General features: G+C 41.2%; 1 long non-coding RNA gene across 1 annotated transcript; it reads left to right on the forward strand.

Annotated features, from left to right (window-relative positions):
• The first annotated feature begins 352 nt into the window (after positions 1-352).
• On the forward strand, positions 353-6,764 carry LOC110507411 (uncharacterized). The gene is made up of 4 exons (XR_002471122.3): positions 353-868; positions 1,009-1,155; positions 4,626-4,699; positions 4,878-6,764. It is a non-coding gene; the product is annotated as an uncharacterized LOC110507411 (long non-coding RNA).
• Positions 6,765-7,169: the final 405 nt, after the last annotated feature.

The raw sequence follows: 7,169 nt of genomic DNA on the forward strand, positions 1-7,169 counted from the left end.
ATGCTCTTATCACAATTGAACATTGTTTGTAACAATGTATATAGCTAACGTTGCATGACTTTGTTACAAAAGTAACAATATGGGCTTTATACCATGGTTTAATGGCGCGACTACGTGGATACAGTTGGTACTTCCATAATTTGGGTGTGGCACTTTCACCAAAACCCCGTTTTAATTCCAACATTGACGATTGGTTACTAATCATGAAAGTCCCCCTCCGTCAACATCATTGGCACCCAAAATGCATTTCTTTCTGTTACGACGTCTTAGAAATGTGCTACCCAATTGGTCAACCTAGATACCCACACGACATTTTAACGACATGACTGGTTCACTGTGTTTGTGGGCGGGTATAAACTTCCAGAACTGGGCGTAGCAGGATCTGTGACGTCGTTGAGGGAAACAAAACAACCACCCGGTTCACTGAGATAATACAGCACATGGTACCTGAATTGATTTAATCAAAAAACACCCAGTGAACTGATAGTAGAAATTTGTTTACAGAGATCGCCAAGAAAAGCGCAAAAGAACATGTAAATATTTGTGAGGGACCAAGCTGGAACTGGAAGGACTCACGTTAGCTAAGTTTGTGTAACTTGCTGAGTGCGTGCTACTAACGTTGCTATTTCAAAACTTTAACTAGTTGTGTGCTATTTAATCGGGTAACAATGCTAACTAGCTGTTGTATTTGATGTGAAGTGGTCTTTGTTGCCTGAGTAAATTAAACGCCGGCGAAACTAAAGCTTGAAAATGGACAATGGCGTGACTGATCACCAATCCCACGGTATCGGTGCGTTTGACCTGTACCATCATTTCGTTCGAGGGGAATAAACGATACAATAGGGGAAACACCATCGCTAAATTCAAGGTAGCTAAATTATGTTGGTCATGTCTAATTGGTCTTCGTGCCTCTGAAACGTAATAATGTATTGCCCCTCTTCCTGCTGTCATTGCAGCACAGCCTGTGGCCATGTGATGCAGTTTCTCACAGTCTACGTTTTCCTCCAGGGTAAATTGGAGATGCTTGTGGGTACCCCGGCCTCCAGTATGGAACTGCAACTTTTCTTCACCACCACCGACAAATTCATGCAGAAGCTGGAAGACAACCAGGCCCTGCTAGGTTCCTACCCTGTGCATGATGACTGCAAAATTAATGTATGTACTTCTGTGTTCTGAAACACTGCTCACATGACACCCACAGGGTATGTCCCCTGTTTAGTATTGTTCACACTGGAGTAAGTTGGGACCTACTGTTGAATCTGTTGATAGGGTCTCTTAACCCAGGGGTTCCCAAACTTTTTCACTCTGGGCTCCCTTTCCAACATTGGGGAACATCCCGCGCACGCCACACCTATTTCTATGGGCACAAGCGAGGTTCATGGCACACTGTTCACACCCCTCTTATTGGTGGAAAGAATTCTGCAGGTTTTAAGCTAATTTCCTGCTATTTTACACATTTTGTCATATGGTGCAAATAATAATTTGCTGTTTTTCTTTTGCAATTCTAGACGTTTGCCACGTCTGTTTGAGTGACAAAAAAATTATCCATCGACTCTGCCGTGGAGCATGCTTTTGCGGCACAGTCGATGGCATGCCACACCTCGGGCTAGAAGGTCGAGGGTCCGAGGTCCGGTGTCAGAAGTGATCACACTTGCATCCACGACAGTGCATGTGCTTGGCCGGTGAGCGTGTTCCTGTAAGACGTAGAGTCGCAAGCTAGCGCGAGGACTCGCTCCTTGAAAGGAGGGAGTAGTGTAACGACCCTGGGTTTATAAGCGCGGAAATCGACTCTGCCGTGGAGCATGCTTTTGCGGCACAGTCGATAGCACGCCGGACCTCATGCTCGAAGGTCGAGGGTTCGAGACCTAATCCCTGCTGTTTCATTACAGTACGTTTAAAGCCAGGCTGAGACCCCTGTGCCTAACCCTGCTGACCCCTTACGCCCTCCACAAGCGATTGCAACACTCACATGATTGCTGACCACAGCATGGTTGGGTATAATTTGTGGAACGTTCCGTAATCTGTTCATGAAAACTTTAAAGTACAAAGTTGCTAACAAACAACGCATGCAAAGTAGCTGAAATAGGCATCAACTCACCACCTACACTACCGTTCAAAAGTTTGGGGTCACTTAGAAATGTCTTTGTTTATGAAAGAAAAGGCAAAACATTTTGTCCATTAAAATAACATCAAATTCATCAGAAATACAGTGTAGACATTGTTAATGTTGTAAATTACTATTGTAGTTTGAAACAGCTGATTTAAGAAATTGATATATAATAATAATAATTGATGGAATATCTACATAGGCGTACAGAGGCCCATTATCTGCAAGAGCCAGTTTGCGCTGTTTTGTGAAGGGAGTAGTACACGGCGTTGTACGAGATCTTCAGTTTCTTGGCAATTTCTCACATGGAATAGCCTTCATTTCTCAGAACAAGAATAGACTGAGTTTCAGAAAAAAGGTCTTTGTTTCTGGCCATTTTGAGCCTGTACTCAAACCCACAAATGCTGATGCTCCAGATACTCAACTAGTCTAAATAAGACCAGTTTTATTGCTTCTTTAATCAGTACAACAGTTTTCAGCTGTGCTAACATAACTGCAAAAGGGTTTTCTAATGATCAATTAGCCTTTTAAAATGATCAACTTGGATTAGCTAACACAATGTGCCATTGGAACACATGAGTGAAAGTTGCTGATAATGGGCCTCTGTACGCCTTTGTAGATTTTCCATTTTAAAAAATCAGCCTTTTCCAACTACAATAGTCATTTACAACATTAACAATGCCTACACTGTATTTCGGATTTAAAAATGTATGTATACAGTGCCTTGCGAAAGTATTCGGCCCCCTTGAACTTTGCGACCTTTTGCCACATTTCAGGCTTCAAACATAAAGATATAAAACTGTATTTTTTTTGTGAAGAATCAACAACAAGTGGGACACAATCATGAAGTGGAACGACATTTATTGGATATTTCAAACTTTTTTAACAAATCAAAAACTGAAAAGTTAATACTTTGTAGCGCCACCTTTTGCTGCGATTAAAGCTGTAAGTCGCTTGGGGTATGTCTATCAGTTTTGCACATCGAGAGACTGACATTTTTTCCCATTCCTCCTTGCAAAACAGCTCGAGCTCAGTGAGGTTGGATGGAGAGCATTTGTGAACAGCGGTTTTCAGTTCTTTCCACAGATTCTCGATTGGATTCAGGTCTGGACTTTGACTTGGCCATTCTAACACCTGGATATGTTTATTTTTGAACCGTTCTATTGTAGATTTTGCTTTATGTTTTGGATCATTGTCTTGTTGGAAGACAAATCTCCGTCCCAGTCTCAGGTCTTTTGCAGACTCCATCAGGTTCTTCCAGAATGGTCCTGTATTTGGCTCCATCCATCTTCCCATCAATTTTAACCATCTTCCCTGTCCCTGCTGAAGAAAAGCAGGCCCAAACCATGATGCTGCCACCACCATGTTTGACAGTGGGGATGGTGTGTTCAGCTGTGTTGCTTTTACGCCAAACATAACGTTTTGCATTGTTGCCAAAAAGTTCAATTTTGGTTTCATCTGACCAGAGCACCTTCTTCCACATGTTTGGTGTGTCTCCCAGGTGGCTTGTGGCAAACTTTAAACAATACTTTTTATGGATTTTTTAAAGAAATGGCTTTCTTCTTGCCACTCTTCCATAAAGGCCAGATTTGTGCAATATACGACTGATTGTTGTCCTATGGACAGAGTCTCCCACCTCAGCTGTAGATCTCTGCAGTTCATCCAGAGTGATCATGGGCCTCTTGGCTGCATCTCTGATCAGTCTTCTCCTTGTATGAGCTGAAAGTTTAGAGGGACGGCCAGGTCTTGGTAGATTTGCAGTGGTCTGATACTCCTTCCATTTCAATATTATCGCTTGCACAGTGCTCCTTGGGATGTTTAAAGCTTGGGAAATCTTTTTGTATCCAAATCCGGCTTTAAACTTCTTCACAACAGTATCTCGGACCTGCCTGGTGTGTTCCTTGTTCTTCATGATGCTCTCTGCGCTTTTAACGGACCTCTGAGACTATCACAGTGCAGGTGCATTTATACGGAGACTTGATTACACACAGGTGGATTGTATTTGTCATCATTAGTAATTTAGGTCAACATTGGATCATTCAGAGATCCTCACTGAACTTCTGGAGAGAGTTTGCTGCACTGAAAGTAAAGGGGCTGAATAATTTTGCATGCCCAATTTTTCAGTTTTTGATTTGTTAAAAAAGTTTGAAATATCCAATAAATGTTGTTCCACTTCATGATTGTGTCCCACTTGTTGTTGATTCTTCACAAAAAAAATACTTTCGCAAGGCACTGTATATATTTTAATGGACAAAAAATGTACTTTTCTTTCAAAAACCCGAATTTCTAAGTGACCCCAAACCTGAACGGTTGTGTATGTTCTTGAGAGATTTCTGTATTTCATTTTAAATAAATTTGAAAAAATGTCTAAACAGGTTTTCACTTTTTCCATTATGGGGTATATGGTTGAATATTTTTAATCTATGTTTTCGGGCTGTAACAAAACAACATGTGGAATAAGTCAAGCGGTATGAATACTTAAGGCACTCCTTCCAACAACTTACTTTCTGTCTTGCAGGTATAGTAGATTTCAAGCCAGGTCATTGGGTGGGAGTGAAGTATAATGAGCCTCTTGGGAAACATGCCGGGCAGGTGAGGGCAATGGACGTAATTTTGTGACATCATCACATGGTGTCTGAAATGTTCACTGTTTAGAGGTACCTTACATCTTGACTTGTCTTTCTGGTAATAAACCTGTGGGGAGGTGCAGACCTGGTTAATTTCTCTGTCATAAATGTACTTGATGTCTCCACTCTCTCTTTCCTTACAGTGTGAAGGAGAAGTGATACTTTGAACGTACGTTGCGTTTGTCAGGCCCCGCACAAAGACCGTGGGGCACTTCCTAGAGGAAGACTTTCATCTGGACGAGATGTAGGACTGTGATGCTGTCACCCTGTCAAAGGGTGTGGGCAGATGGGTTCAACATAGACCTCCAGTCTGATTACGAACCCGGGGCGAGGGACAGTGTCATTGCGATTAATAACTTTATTTTGTTTTGTGCTGGTCAGGGAGGTATGGGTTGGACTATAGAGAGCTGCAACTGGGGAAGGATGCAGTATCACCTAGGACCGACTCTAGCGTATGACATCTCTTGTGGCACAGCGGTCTAAGGCACTGCATCTCCGTGCTAGAGACGTCGTGACAGACGTCCCTAGCAAAAAAAAAAGAAAAGTGGAATTTACTGTATATTGAATGAGGAGAGATGAGAAAAGCACAATGTTTTTGCATTGTTACAAATACATTGTCGCTGTATTTAATGTAAATGTCCTTTTATTCGGTGGATGTAGAAAGCAAGCGTTTCTAAATTGATGTCCTCAGAATTTTGAGTTGAACCTGAATTGCCCATCACATCCTAGATTCTATATGAATAATAGGCAGTCATAAAAATCACAACAATGTTCATCAAATGTCAATTATCATCCCAAGCCAGGGTTCTATCGAACTTTCTCAAATAAATCCCATGCTTTTGAATGCAAGAATTCAAGCAACAACAACATAAATATTTGTTCTTCTGACTAGTGGCAAAATGTTCAGTTTATTTGAATATCTGTTAGTTCATTGGTTATTGTACCATAGAAGCTGTTTGTTTTTGTGTGTCGTGTCCCTGTTTTAGATTCTGGAAACTTACACTGCTTCTAACACCCTACCACAACCGCAAGGCTCTCCAGAGGATCGTGCGGTCTGTACAACGCATCACTGGGGGCAAACTACCTGCCCTCCAGGACACCTACAGCACCCAATGTCACAGAAAGGCCAAAAAGATAATCAAGGACAACAACCACCCGAGCCACTGCCTGTTCACCCCGCCACCATCCAGAAGGCAAGGTCAGTACAGGTGCATCAGCTGGGACCGACTGGGGAAAAACAGCTATCTCAAGGCCATCACAGACTGTTAAACAACCAACACAGCTACTGCCTACATACAGACTTGAAATCATTGGCCACTTTAATAAATGGATCACTAGTTACTTTAATAATGCCACTTTAATAATGTTTATATCTTACATACTCTTCTCATATGTATATACTGTATTTTATACAATGTATTGCATCTTGCCTGTGCCGCGTGGTCATTGCTCATCCATATATTTATACGTACATAATCTTATTCCATCCCTTTAGATTTGTGTGTATTAGGTCATTATTTTGTATTTGTTATATATTACTGCACTGTCGGAACTAGAAGCACAAGCATTTCGCTACACTTGCATTAACATCTGCTAACCATGTGTATGTGACCAATAAGATTTGATTAGAATGTCGAAACATCAGTTGTGCACATTGACAGCATACAGTTCAAACCGGCTGCCCAGGTGGTGACAATGCACTTTTCATGTAGATATCACGTCTTGTCTGAGCTTCATTGTACTAATCCTCATCGCCACTTGTAACAGTTTGACTCATGAACGCATGTGATCTGTCATTTGTTGTGTCACTCCTGGTTCAGTGAGTTTCAGAAGAGAAAATGTGGATACAAAAGCAATTGATTAATTCGTTCCTTTTTTATTGAATTGTATTTTTCCCAAGATGTTGTCAGCAGCTAACATGCCCAGAGTTGGCAAATCTTGTACATCTGTTTTTATGAAATCTCAAAGGTGTTGATGTGCCAAAGTGTAATGGTATCTTATGCATAATAAAACAAAGTATTACCAGCAAATGTGGTGATCAAGGTGTATTTGACCGATTCTTACTCAAATTCACCATTAGCAGGACAGAAATAAAGTAGCTCATGCATGGTGAAAAGAGATGACTAAGAGATCTATAGTCTAGGCAGGGGTTAAAGACGATGGTCATCACACTTATCCCGAAACTGTCAGGTTGCAGTGGGACACTGCACAGGAAACTGGACAGTGAACCCCTGACAGGGAAGGAATATGGTCAGTGGTGGAAAAAATATACTCAATTGTCATACTTTAGTGAAGGTAAAGATAACTTTAATAGAAAATGGGTGAAAGTCACCCAGTAAAATACTTCAGTAAAAGTATTTGGTTTGAAATGTAAGTAAAAGTATAAATCATTTCAAAAACAGATGGCACAATGTTCTTGTTTTTATTTATGGAAG

This window comes from Oncorhynchus mykiss, chromosome 27 (genome assembly GCF_057628025.1).
Source record: "Oncorhynchus mykiss isolate SJ-2025 chromosome 27, ASM5762802v1, whole genome shotgun sequence".
NCBI lineage: Eukaryota > Metazoa > Chordata > Actinopteri > Salmoniformes > Salmonidae > Oncorhynchus > Oncorhynchus mykiss.